This window comes from Coregonus clupeaformis, chromosome 33 (assembly GCF_020615455.1).
Source record: "Coregonus clupeaformis isolate EN_2021a chromosome 33, ASM2061545v1, whole genome shotgun sequence".
NCBI lineage: Eukaryota > Metazoa > Chordata > Actinopteri > Salmoniformes > Salmonidae > Coregonus > Coregonus clupeaformis.
Genome location: NC_059224.1, coordinates 7287517 through 7302517, shown reverse-complemented (window position 1 = coordinate 7302517; position 15001 = coordinate 7287517). Strand labels below are relative to the sequence as shown.

Sequence of the window (15001 nt, the reverse complement as noted above, 5' to 3'; positions counted from 1 at the left end):
TTCGTTTCATGTTCCTAGAATTAATCGTTCCATTTATTGTGCATGCTTTCAGATGGATAAGCTTTCTAAACCGAGTTGAATAGTAAATGCAGTTTATAATACAAATGCATGCTCAATGAGGAAATTACATGGGGCAATTCTCCAAGTCTCCAGTCACACATTCTGTATTACCATGCTGTTTATGTTAACAGTTCTACCATAATCCAAGCTGTGTAATGTTTCTAACCTGGGCCCAGATCTGTTTGTGCTATCATTCTCCTCCTTGTGATGCCAAACATAACGAGTGGCATGATGGCACAAACAGACCGGTACCCAGGCTATAATATTTCTTATGTATTTATGGAAAATACAGTGGGGGGAAAAAGTATTTAGTCAGCCACCAATTGTGCAAGTTCTCCCACTTAAAAAGATGAGAGAGGCCTGTAATTTTCATCATAGGTACACGTCAACTATGACAGACAAATTGAGAATTTTTTTTCTCCAGAAAATCACATTGTAGGATTTTTAATGAATTTATTTGCAAATTATGGTGGAAAATAAGTATTTGGTCACCTACAAACAAGCAAGATTTCTGGCTCTCACAGACCTGTAACTTCTTTAAGAGGCTCCTCTGTCCTCCACTCGTTACCTGTATTAATGGCACCTGTTTGAACTTGTTATCAGTATAAAAGACACCTGTCCACAACCTCAAACAGTCACACTCCAAACTCCACTATGGCCAAGACCAAAGAGCTGTCAAAGGACACCAGAAACAAAATTGTAGACCTGCACCAGGCTGGGAAGACTGAATCTGCAATAGGTAAGCAGCTTGGTTTGAAGAAATCAACCGTGGGAGTAATTATTAGGAAATGGAAGACATACAAGACCACTGATAATCTCCCTCGATCTGGGGCTCCACGCAAGATCTCACCCCGTGGGGTCAAAATGATCACAAGAACGGTGAGCAAAAATCCCAGAACCACACGGGGGGACCTAGTGAATGACCTGCAGAGAGCTGGGACCAAAGTAACAAAGCCTACCATCAGTAACACACTACGCCGCCAGGGACTCAAATCCTGCAGTGCAAGACGTGTCCCCCTGCTTAAGCCAGTACATGTCCAGGCCCGTCTGAAGTTTGCTAGAGTGCATTTGGATGATCCAGAAGAGGATTGGGAGAATGTCATATGGTCAGATGAATCCAAAATAGAACTTTTTGGTAAAAACTCAACTCGTCGTGTTTGGAGGACAAAGAATGCTGAGTTGCATCCAAAGAACACCATACCTACTGTGAAGCATGGGGGTGGAAACATCATGCTTTGGGGCTGTTTTTCTGCAAAGGGACCAGGACGACTGATCTGTGTAAAGGAAAGAATGAATGGGGCCATGTATCGTGAGATTTTGAGTGAAAACCTCCTTCCATCAGTAAGGGCATTGAAGATGAAACGTGGCTGGGTCTTTCAGCATGACAATGATCCCAAACACACCGCCCGGGCAACGAAGGAGTGGCTTCATAAGAAGCATTTCAAGGTCATGGAGTGGCCTAGCCAGTCTCCAGATCTCAACCCCAGGGAGTTGAAAGTCCGTGTTGCCCAGCGACAGCCCCAAAACATCACTGCTCTAGAGGAGATCTGCATGGAGGAATGGGCCAAAATACCAGCAACCGTGTGTGAAAACCTTGTGAAGACTTACAGAAAACGTTTGACCTGTGTCATTGCCAACAAAGGGTATATAACAAAGTATTGAGAAACTTTTGTTATTGACCAAATACTTATTTTCCACCATAATTTGCAAATAAATTAATTAAAAATCCTACAATGTGATTTTCTGGAAAATGTTTTCTCATTTTGTCTGTCATAGTTGACGTGTACCTATGATGAAAATTACAGGCCTCTCTCATCTTTTTAAGTGGGAGAACTTGCACAATTGGTGGCTGACTAAATACTTTTTTCCCCCACTGTATATACTGATCCAAAAAAATAAACGCAACATGTAAAGTGTTGCTCATGTATCATGAGCTGAAATAAAAGATCCCAGAAATTGTCCATACACACAAATATCTTACTTCTCTAAAATGTTGTGCAATATGTGTTTACATCCCTGTTAGTGAGCATTTCTCCTTTGCCAAGATAATCCATCCACCTGACAGGTGTGGCATATCAAGAAGCTGATTAAACAGCATGATCATTACACAGGTGCACCTTGTGCTGGGGACAATAAAAGACCACTCTACAATGTGCAGTTTTGTCACACAACACAATGCCACAAAGGTCTCAAGTTTTGAGGGAGCATGCAATTGGCATGCTGACTGCAGGAATGTCCACCAGAGCTGTTGCCAGAAAATTGAATGTTAATTTCTCTACCATAAGCCGCCTCCAATTTCATTTTAGAGAATTTGGAAGTACGTCCAACTGGCCTCACGAACGCAGACCACATGTATGGTGTTGTGTGGACAAGCGGTTTGCTGATGTCAACGTTGTGAACAGAGTGCCCCATGGTGGCGGTGGGTTATGGTATGGGCAGGCATACGCTATGGACAACGTACACAATTGTATTTTATCGATGGCAATTTGAATGTACAGAGATATCGTGATGAGATCCTGAGGCCCATTGTTGTGCCATTCATCTGCCGCCATTACCTCATGTTTCAGCATGATAATGCACAGCCCCATGTCACAAGGATCTGTACACAATTCCTGGAAGCTGAACATGTCCCAGTTCTTCCATAGCCTGCATACTCACCAGACATGTCACCCATTGAGCATGTTTGGGATGCTCTGGATCGACGTGTACGACAGCGTGTTCCAGTTCCCACCAATATCCAGCAACTTCGCACAGCCATTGAAGAAGAGTGGGACAACATGAGGCAAATGGTGGTCACACCAGATACTGGCTGGTTTTCTGGTCCACACCACTACCTTAAAAAAAAAAGAAAAAGGTATTTGTGACCAACAGATGCATATCGGTATTCCCAGTCATGTGAAATCCATAGATTAGGGCCTAATACATTTATTTCAATTGACTGATTTCCTTATATGACCTGTAACTCAGTAAAACTTTGAAATTGTTGCATCTTGCGTTTTTACTTTTGTTCAGTACACTTGAGACTTGCTCTGTGTTAATCTATAGGGTTCCCTGAATGTTCCGCCTATCACTCACTCAGCCCAGGTGGAGATGATCCTCGTAAAAAAGTAACAGATCAGAAATATGGGCCCCTGAAATACAGCCTCATTACCATAATGGACAGCGGACAGAGCATGCGTCCCAAATGGCACCCTATTCCCTATGTAGTGCACTACTTTTGACCAAACCCCTATGAGACCTGGTGCAAAGTAGTGCACTGTATAGGGAATAGGGTGCCATTTTGGGACGAACACCGCAACTGAAGCTGAGAGTGGATGGAGGATAGAGGGAGAGTAGTGACAGGGTTAGGGAGGGTAACCCACAGTGATACAACTACCTCTGTGTATGAGGTAACCTTTTGGTTCCCTGCAGAATGAGATAGAGTTCTGCTCACAGTCTTTTAAACACATTTTATATGTGGCTTACATCCCAAATGGCACCCAATTCCCTACCCAGTGCACTGCTTTTGACCAGATTCTTATGGGCCCTGGTCAAACATAGCGCACTATATAGGGAATAGGGTCATGGTTCCATTTGGGACAGGGCTGTGACATTTCCTCCTCTCAGAGACTCCTGGCCTTTCCCTTCACGCCTGGCTGGCTGCTAAATGAAACCCTCAGACACAGTAGTGCACGAGGTCAGGAATGGGGTGCTATTTGGGACACGGTCACCGTTTGACCTCGGCTCAGTGAGGACAGCTTTCGGGTGCTTCATGTCATCTTCAGTTCATCTTCATGAAGCTAGGAAGGCCACAGAGGTCTTGTTACGGATACAGGTATCCTGTGTGTGTTCTTGTGTTTTTCCTCTCCTTCTGCCCTAATCACAGGTGTCCTTTGTGTTCCTGATTGATGGTCGTTGGGGTGTCCCACCTGCCCGACATCCGTTTGTCTGCTGATTGCTGAGGTGGACCAATCAGTGGACATTCCTCTGTATTGCACCACCTGCTTCTGGTTTTTCACTCACACCTCCCATTGTTTTAAAAGCCAGTCAGTTGTGTTTGTTGTGAGAGACTATTTTCGTATGTGAGTATGGATACTGTGGTGTCCTGTGTTTTGTGTACGCACTCATTTGCTGGTTACTCTGTTTGGTAACTTTGTTATGTGTGTTTCTGGGAAAAGGGGGATTTAAGCAAGTTGCCCTTGGGCATACATTACCCGTAGGAAGAACATTGTCTAAAAACACTAGTTAGACCTGAGCGGACCACCCACTGTAATTTTTGTATGATTAGCAGTAGCTTAGTGGTTCTTGAGGCAGGCAAGATCAGTTTAGTTTTTTTTAACATTATTGTTTCATTCCTTGGGTCCTGCTCAGCCCTTTTTTCCCAAACCTTTACCGTGTGTTCAAAATAAACATTTTATGTTTGACGGTAACTTATGGTTGTCGGTGTATTTTTTGTTCTCACTGTTTCCATGTCACGATTCTAATTTGCATGAATTATGTTACGGGTCTCTTGTCCATCCACCCTAGACTTTTAAAGCCACGGGGTTCGTAACAGGTCTGGAGGAAACAGACTGGTAACCTGAAAACTCAGGCTCATTTTCATCTTTAGGTCATCTTAGCGACCTAATTTTCAACGCGTTTTAGCGATCAGTTGGGATCCAAGGCTACCACTCTGTTTCCTCCAGACCTCTGCAGCTTCCCAGCCTGATGAAAATGAATTGGTGATGACCATGGGAGCCCCTGAGAACTGAGCTGAGGTCAAATCGGGTCTGAGCTAGCCGACTGAGCCGTATTTTGCTACGTTTAACCTGTTTTTCACTACGTTTCGTGAACTGTATCAAAATCAGCTTGGACCCCAGGCTACCAGTCTGTTTGCTCCAGACCTCTGTAGCCTCCCGGCCAGATGAAACATTAACTGGAGATGACACCTTTGTGAATTGAGGAGAATGCACAGTTGGGGAGATAATTGGCAGTTGATTCTGAGGGCAGTAGTTTTAGATTTCACAGCTAATAGCAGACAGAGCGGGAGCAGAAGGGGAGATAAGCGATATTGGCCCCATTGCGTCAGTGTTGAAAGTGAAACAGTAACACACAGTAAAGTCACGACATTGGTTCCAGGGAATTACGCAGCGCACAGTAGGGCTTTCTCGTTCAGTAGGGCTTTCTCGTTCAGACTTAATTATCTTTGACTCCACCAACACCACACTGACTGAAGAATTGTGGGAATATGTGACACGTTCGAGCGGATCACTTTTGATCTTTCAAAGTGTGTTGCATTATGGTGATAAAAATGATCCTACTAACGCCTATATGTCGACAGCATGAACTTTACAAAAATCGTGTGATCAAAGGTTATGAAGTTTTGACTGCAGTCGACAGCAAGTTTGTGCAGTTGCTGTTCACCAACTTCATTCTGCAGCCATCGCTTGCATTGTGGGAGGCTCTATTGTCAACCAATCATTCGGTTTTTTCCCTGTTGTTGACTCATGCAAACGTGACCCAAGACATGAATGAAACAGGAACCAAACTTTGCCATGATTCATGTATACAGTGGATATATACAAATGGATGTGACGTACTCCTGAGTGGCGCAGTGGTCTAAGGCACTGCATCGCAGTGCTAACTGTGCCACTAGAGATCCTGGTTCGAATCCAGGCTCTGTCGCAGCCGGCCGCGACCGGGAGACTCATGGGCGGCGCACAATTGGCCCAGCGTCGTCCAGGGTAGGGGAGGGAATGGCCGGCAGGGAGGTAGCTCAGTTGATAGAGCATGGCGTTTGCAACGCCAGGATTGTGGGTTCGATTCCCACGGGGGGCCAGTATAAAAAAATATGTATTCACTAACTGTAAGTCGCTCTGGATAAGAGTGTCTGCTAAATGACTAAAATTTAATGTTTGAGGCTCTCTCACTAATTGATTGTACAATGTACACACATAATTTCAATTTGTGAGATTGGTGTTGGAGCCATGTTTATTTCAACATGATATAAAGAAACACTTTTAGAAATACTGCCATGTTGATCTGAGCGTTGCTGTTGGAAAACCACATTAGTGTCCAACTTTAGGCTGTCGCGTATGCACCTCCCCCGAATTCACTCCTCCACTTTCATCTACAGCCGGTTGATTTAGCCTTGCCTCTTAAACGTGCCCATGGTCTCCACATAAGAGGTTTCAGTTACAAAGAGGGTCAGTTTATTGTTAGCCGTTTTTCAAATGACAGGCCTCCTATTTGGAGAGTGGCTACATCCCAAATGGTACCCTGTTCCCAATAGGGCTCTGGTCAAAGGTAGTGCACTGTATAGGGAACAGGATGCCGTTTGGGATGCAGTCAGTGGGACTGATCAGGCCACTCAGTCAGTGCTGTTGATTGAGGACTGATAGAGATGTAATTGGACTGGCTCCATGTGCCAAATGAAGCAGCAAAAGCCATCAGAGTACTCATCATCTGGGGTCTCCTGACATGCACCGAACAAAACCTCTGATAGGCTACTCTAGATTCTAGAACACATCATCAGGAAGCGCTGCCATGGTGATTGAGACAGTATTTGACCTCAAATGGCTTTTGAGACGGGCAGATTTTTTATTTTTAAGTTTAAATGTTCTATTATTTTCGGACAGCTGAAAAACTTTAGTGTTGATATTTCTCTACTCTGTTTTTGACAGGAAACTCATGCAGTATAATTTGAATTTTTTTTATCTTATCAACACAGGCATTCTCTGACAGTCTAGTACATTAGTCTTTTTTTCAATTTTTTTTTATAGAAGCTCTTATCAAGAGTGAACACATTCAATAACAAAGCAAGGGCAAAAAAGTGACAACAGTGAAAATTATATAACTGTTAAATATTTTATTCCATGAAACCAAAACAGCTTTCAGAGCAGATGAAAGGGGTTTTAACTGAAATCTTAAGTCCAAAAGTAACATTTGTTCTAAATAAAAACAAAACAGGAAAACATGGGATAGGATTAACAGAGGGTTTAAAAATAAACTTATGCAACACTATTATTCCATTTCCTGCCCTTTAAAACAGTGATTTTAAAACATCTGTTCAGAGAGAGAGAGAGAGAAAGGACTTTCCCCACTGACTTGCCCATTTATAGGGTGCTTCCTCCTCACCTTACAGGGAACACGACGAATTAAAACCAGGAAGTTAAACAGCCTCCTAGTTCTCTCACGAAGCTGGAGGAGACTCTTACAAAGTATTCCCGAACTACGGCTTAGTGACCGAGGACGCACAGACCACTGGTCCGTCAAGGTGAGTTTAGGCTCCTATGCTGTACTCACTCTGGGTAGAAGCGACTCTTTCATGCACAGATCTAGGATCAGCTTATCCCCAAACCTGACCTATTTACTCCGCCCTCTGATACCACAAGCATTCCCAAAACAAGAGTGGTTCATGTTTTGAACATGTATTGTCGTTCATGTATTGGAACATGTATTGTCGTTCACGTATTGTCGTTCATGTACTCTGCTGTGTCTCCAAAGTAGCAATCATGTACTAGTAACAAATAAATATATTTTTGTCTTGGTAAAAACAATGATACTAAAACAGGTTTTCATTCCCAAGTCCGTCTACAGACACCCCTCCAGGTGTTTCACAATATACGGTCCCTCCAGCTCATAATCCATCTTCCTGTAGTAGTTCCTAGTTCCCACACCTGAAACACAGTAGTTTGATCAAGTTTGACAAAGACATGGGTTTTATTTTATCAAACAATCCAGTCCCTCTACAAAGCACCAACTGCCTGTGTGCGTGTTAATGAATATCGTACAGGGTGGTTTCCCCACACTCTTGGGTGTAAAATCAATCAAGCAATCAAATGTATTTATAAAGCCCTTTTTACATCAGCAGATGTCAGAAAGTGCTTATACAGAAACCCAGCCTAAAAACCAAAACAGCAAGCAATAGAGATGTAGAAGCTCCCCCCAAGAACTCTACAAGCTGAAACTAGGAGATGCTTCGTCACCGACTGTGTTTGCTATGTTCATTCATGATTTGCCAAAGAAATTAAAACAGTTGAATATTGGAGTAAGACATGACGATGTATCCTTTTATTATGCTGATGATATAATTTTGATGGCAGAAACTGAACAAGACCTCCAGAACATCTTGTTATGTGCAGTCAATTTGGTGTAAAAGATGGGAGACTCGTGATCAACCAGACAAAAACACCCGATAACAACCAGCTACTAAGATACATGTTTTTTCAGTTTTGTTTTGATGAAGAATTTATTGCGTTCACTAGCAATGATAAATATTTGGGTATTTTTATTGATGAACATATGACCGTTCTGTACTGCACATCTGCCCTGGCCGACTCAGCAAGTAGAGCTTTTGGGGGAGTTATAGGAAAAACAAAAAACACTAAAAGATACTGTTTATGCCACCTATTCCAAACTGGATCAGACGTGCGTGTGTCCTGTTCTGGAGTATTCAGCAGGAGTGTGGGGTGCTAAGAGGTCTCTCAAAAAACGAACACGTCCATAACAGAGTAGTACGTTATTTCTTTAGGTATTCACAAGTTTGCACCTATACTGGCAATAAACTGGGGACATGGGCTGGGAACCCTGTGAGGTGAGATGGAAGGCGTGTATGGTGAGACTTTGGAATAGCCTGTTGGATATGCCAACTGCCAGAATAGACTGTTGGATAGGCCAACTGCCAGAATAGACTGTTGGATAGGCCAACTGCCAGAATAGACTGTTGGATAGGCCAACTGCCAGAATAGACTGTTGGATAGGCCAACTGCCAGAATAGACTGTTGGATAGGCCAACTGCCAGAATAGACTGTTGGATAGGCCAACTGCCAGAATAGACTGTTGGATAGGCCAACTGCCAGAATAGACTGTTGGATAGGCCAACTGCCAGAATAGACTGTTGGATAGGCCAACTGCCAGAATAGACTGTTGGATAGGCCAACTGCCAGAATAGACTGTTGGATAGGCCAACTGCCAGAATAGACTGTTGGATAGGCCAACTGCCAGAATAGACTGTTGGATAGGCCAACTGCCAGAATAGACTGTTGGATAGGCCAACTGCCAGAATAGACTGTTGGATAGGCCAACTGCCAGAATAGACTGTTGGATAGGCCAACTGACAGAATAGACTGTTGGATAGGCCAACTGACAGATATACCCTGGCATTATGTGGCTGAGGAGACAGACCACCAGATATACCCTGGCATTATGTAGCTGAGGAGACAGACCACCAGATATACCCTGGCATTATGTAGCTGAGGAGACAGACCACCAGATATACCCTGGCATTATGTGGCTGAGGAGACAGACCACCAGATATACCCTGGCATTATGTAGCTGAGGAGACAGACCACCAGATATACCCTGGCATTATGTGGCTGAGGAGACAGACCACCAGATATACCCTGGCATTATGTAGCTGAGGAGACAGACCACCAGATATACCCTGGCATTATGTAGCTGAGGAGACAGACCACCAGATATACCCTGGCATTATGTGGCTGAGCCATGAGGAGACAGACCACCAGATATACCCTGGCATTACGTGGCTGAGGAGACAGACCACCAGATATACCCTGGCATTATGTAGCTGAGGAGACAGACCACCAGATATACCCTGGCATTATGTAGCTGAGGAGACAGACCACCAGATATACCCTGGCATTATGTGGCTGAGCCATGAGGAGACAGACCACCAGATATACCCTGGCATTACGTGGCTGAGGAGACAGACCACCAGATATACCCTGGCATTATGTAGCTGAGGAGACAGACCACCAGATATACCCTGGCATTATGTAGCTGAGGAGACAGACCACCAGATATACCCTGGCATTACGTGGCTGAGGAGACAGACCACCAGATATACCCTGGCATTACGTGGCTGAGGAGACAGACCACCAGATATACCCTGGCATTACGTGGCTGAGGAGACAGACCACCAGATATACCCTGGCATTATGTGGCTGAGGAGACAGACCACCAGATATACCCTGGCATTATGTAGCTGAGGAGACAGACCACCAGATATACCCTGGCATTATGTGGCTGAGGAGACAGACCACCAGATATACCCTGGCATTATGTAGCTGAGGAGACAGACCACCAGATATACCCTGGCATTATGTGGCTGAGGAGACAGACCACCAGATATACCCTGGCATTATGTAGCTGAGGAGACAGACCACCAGATATACCCTGGCATTATGTGGCTGAGGAGACAGACCACCAGATATACCCTGGCATTATGTAGCTGAGGAGACAGACCACCAGATATACCCTGGCATTATGTAGCTGAGGAGACAGACCACCAGATATACCCTGGCATTATGTGGCTGAGGAGACAGACCACCAGATATACCCTGGCATTATGTAGCTGAGCCATGAGGAGAAACTGAAAAGTTTTTTTGTCCATTGTGTATTTCTATTTGCGGAATCTTTAGATAAAGCCTGGAATAAAATAAAAAAGTGATACCTATAACTAAATTAGAAAAATATTTAACTCCTATATAGCAAATGGCACGTATGTATATAGACTGTAGGTAGGTCTGTCTCACACCTGAATTTTCATGGTTCGGGCTAAGCCCCTTAGTTCCAGTGAAGGGAAATCTTAACGCTACAGCATACAATGAAATTCTAGATGATTCTGTGATTCCAACTTTGTGGCAACAGTTTGGGGAAGGCCCTTTACTGTTTCAGCATGACAATGCCCCTTTGCACCAAGCGAGGTCCATACAGAAATGGTTTGTCGAGATCGGTGTGGAAGAACTTGACTGGCCGGCACAGAGCCCTGACCTCAACCCCATCGAACACCTTTGGGATGAATTGGAACGCCGACTACGAGCCAGGCCTAATCGACCAACATCAGTGCCCGACCTCATTAATGCTCGTGGCTGAATGGAAGCAAGTTCCCACAGAAATGTTCCAACATCTAGTGGAAAGCCTTCCCAGAAGAGTGGAGGCTGTTATAGCAGCAAAGGTGGGGACCAACTCCATATTAATGCCCATGATTTTGGAATGAGATGTTCGACGAGCAGCTGTCCACATACTTTTGGTCAGGTAGTGCATTAAAACCGTCTCTGGTCATCAATCAAATGTATTTATAAAGCCTTTTTTTTACATCAGCAGATGTCACAAAAGTGCTATGCAGAAACCCAGCCTAAAACCCCAAACAGCAAGCAATGCAGAAGCACGGTCATAGGAGTAACAACATGAATTGGTGCATGCGGCAGAAATAATGCAGTGTGACATAAGTTTTCGCCATCAGCTGGAAGACTGTGTCCTCTTTTCTCAGCGGAGGGAGGGAGAGAGGAGGGAGGGAGAGTCAGGTGAGAGGCAGCCTCACCGCTGCTCCCTCCCTCCCCTCAGAGGCCATCAGTCAAGTTTTAAAAAAAAGAAGCGAATTATTACGCTCACTCAGCTGTGCCTCACAAGTAATACAACAAATTATCTACTACCAGTGTGATCATATACATACCATTTAAAAAATATGATTTCTAAACGATCTGAGAAGAACAACATTGGCAGGGCAACTCAAGCAAAGCCAATATGCAACGATAATGTATTGGACCTACAGCACAACCTCATTGCTACAGAACTGTTTTTAATTGGTTAATGTTGCATAGGCTTATGTTTTTTAAATTATGTTTAAAAAAAAATATATCAGTGGTAGATCTCGGTCTGCATTTTGACTCAGAAAGAGATCTTGACCACTGCTGTACATACTTTACATAAGGATTTTCCGTTTTTAGATCCTCCCCCCAATTCAATTCAAAAGGGGTTTTATTGGAAACGTGTTTACATTGCCAAAGCAAGTAAACACTTGCTCTCTCTAACACAGTCACACACACACACACACACACAGGAGGGGAAGAGGAGGTGGAAGAGGGAGGAGGAGGGAGGAGCTGGAAGGAGGAGGATGGAGGAGAAGGAAAGGGGAGGAGGAGGAGAAGGAGGGAGGAGGAGGAGGAGGAGGAGGGAGGAGGAAAGGGGAAGCAGGTTGGAGAGCTGATAAAGAACAAGAGCTCCCAGTGACGCAGGTGTGTGTGTGTGTGTGTGTGTGTGTGTGTGTGTGTGTGTGTGTGTGTGTGTGTGTGTGTGTGTGTGTGTGTGTGTGTGTGTGTGTGTGTGTGTGTGTGTATAGTACGATAGATAGGAGAACATGAGCTCCCAGTGACGCAGGTGTGTGTCAGTACGATAGGAGAACAGGACAGAGACTCGGAGACCATTGGCCAAATACACCATCTCCTGCTCTCACACACACACTGACACGCACCGATTACTATCACTATGATTGCACACGGTGTGAGAGCTATTCTTAACGGGATACTTCAGGATTTTGGTAATGAAGCCCTGTATCTACTTCCCCAGAGTCAGATGAACTCGTGGATACCATTTTTATGCTAGTTAGCATTGGTTCGCTAAACTACCTCTAATTTCTTTCATACTGGATGCAGAGACATAAAAAGGGTATTCATGAGTTAATCTGACTCTGGGGCGGTAGATAAAGGGCTTCAATACAAACATCCTGAAATACCCCTTTAAGGCCTCTTTACTGGGATACAGGACCCAGAGTATCTGATAGTAGGTCGGGTAATGCCTGATAGAAGGTCGGGTTATGCCTGATAGTAGGTTGGGTAATGCCTGATAGTAGGTTGGGTAATGCCTGATAGTAGGTTGGGTAATGCCTGATAGTAGGTTGGGTAATGCCTGATAGAAGGTCGGGTAATGCCTGATAGAAGGTTGGGTAATGCCTGATAGAAGGTTGGGTTATGCCTGATAGTAGGTTGGGTAATGCCTGATAGAAGGTTGGGTTATGCCTGATAGTAGGTCGGGTAATGCCTGATAGTAGGTTGGGTAATGCCTGATAGTAGGTTGGGTAATGCCTGATAGTAGGTTGGGTAATGCCTGATAGTAGGTTGGGTAATGCCTGATAGAAGGTCGGGTAATGCCTGATAGTAGGTTGGGTAATGCCTGATAGAAGGTCGGGTAATGCCTGATAGTAGGTTGGGTAATGCCTGATAGTAGGTTGGGTAATGCCTGATAGAAGGTCGGGTAATGCCTGATAGCAGGTTGGGTAATGCCTGATAGTAGGTTGGGTAATGCCCGATAGTAGGTTGGGTAATGCCTGATAGTAGGTTGGGTAATGCCTGATAGTAGGTTGGGTAATGCCTGATAGTAGGTTGGGTAATGCCCGATAGTAGGTTGGGTTATGCCTGATAGTAGGTTGGGTTATGCCTGATAGAAGGTTGGGTAATGCCTGATAGAAGGTTGGGTAATGCCTGATAGTAGGTCGGGTAACGTCTGATAGTAGGTTGGGTAATGTCTGATAGAAGGTTGGGTAATGCCTGATAGTAGGTCTGGTAACGTCTGATAGTAGGTTGGGTAATGTCTGGTCGGGTAACGTCTGATAGTAGGTTGGGTAACGTCTGGTAGTAGGTTGGATAATGTCTGATAGAAGGTAGGGTAATGCCTGATAGTAGGTCTGGTAACGTCTGATAGTAGGTTGGGTAATGTCTGGTCGGGTAACGTCTGATAGTAGGTTGGGTAATGCCTGATAGTAGGTTGGGTAACGTCTGATAGTAGGTCGGGTAACGTCTGATAGTAAGTCGGGTAACGTCTGATAGTAAGTCGGGTAACGTCTGATAGTAGGTCGGATAATGTCTGATAGTAGGTCGGATAATGTCTGATAGTAGGTCGGGTAACGTCTGATAGTAGGTCGGGTAACGTCTGATAGTAGGTCGGATAACGTCTGATAGTAGGTCGGGTAACGTCTGATAGTAGGTCGGGTAACGTCTGATAGTAGGTCGGGTAATGTCTGATAGTAGGTCGGGTAACGTCTGATAGTAGGTCGGGTAACGTCTGATAGTAGGTCGGGTAACGTCTGATAGTAGGTCGGGTAACGTCTGATAGTAGGTCGGGTAACGTCTGATAGTAGGTCGGGTAACGTCTGATAGTAGGTCGGGTAACGTCTGATAGTAGGTTGGGTAACGTCTGATAGTAGGTTGGGTAACGTCTGATAGTAGGTTGGGTAATGTCTGATAGAAGGTTGGGTAATGCCTGATAGTAGGTCTGGTAACGTAGGTTGGGTAATGTCTGGTCGGGTAACGTCTGATAGTAGGTTGGGTAACGTCTGATAGTAGGTCGGATAATGTCTGATAGAAGGTAGGGTAATGCCTGATAGTAGGTCTGGTAACGTCTGATAGTAGGTTGGGTAATGTCTGGTCGGGTAACGTCTGATAGTAGGTTGGGTAATGCCTGATAGTAGGTTGGGTAACGTCTGATAGTAGGTCGGGTAACGTCTGATAGTAAGTCGGGTAACGTCTGATAGTAAGTCGGGTAACGTCTGATAGTAGGTCGGATAATGTCTGATAGTAGGTCGGGTAACGTCTGATAGTAGGTCGGGTAACGTCTGATAGTAGGTCGGGTAACGTCTGATAGTAGGTCGGGTAACGTCTGATAGTAGGTCGGGTAACGTCTGATAGTAGGTCGGGTAACGTCTGATAGTAGGTCGGGTAACGTCTGATAGTAGGTCGGGTAACGTCTGATAGTAGGTCGGGTAACGTCTGATAGTAGGTCGGGTAACGTCTGATAGTAGGTCGGGTAACGTCTGATAGTAGGTCGGGTAACGTCTGATAGTAGGTCGGGTAACGTCTGATAGTAGGTCGGGTAACGTCTGATAGTAGGTCGGGTAACGTCTGATAGTAGGTCGGGTAACGTCTGATAGTAGGTCGGGTAACGTCTGATAGTAGGTAGGGACCAGTTAGTGGGATGCACCTTATCTGGGCCTGTATTCATAAAGCGTCTTAGAGAAGGAGTGCTGATCTTAACAACAACACAGAGTTACATATGGGGTAAACAAAACATAAAGTCAAAAATACAACAGAAAATATATATACAGTGTGTGCAAATGTAGCAAGTTATGGAGGTAAGGCAATAAATAGGCCATAGTGCAAAATAATTACAATTAGTATTAACACTGGAA

At 44.6% G+C, this 15001-nt stretch overlaps 1 pseudogene; it reads right to left on the bottom strand.

Moving 5' to 3' along the window:
- Nucleotides 1-6882: 6882 nt before the first annotated feature.
- Nucleotides 6883-15001, bottom strand: part of LOC123482436 — a 19188-nt pseudogene continuing 11069 nt past the window's right edge.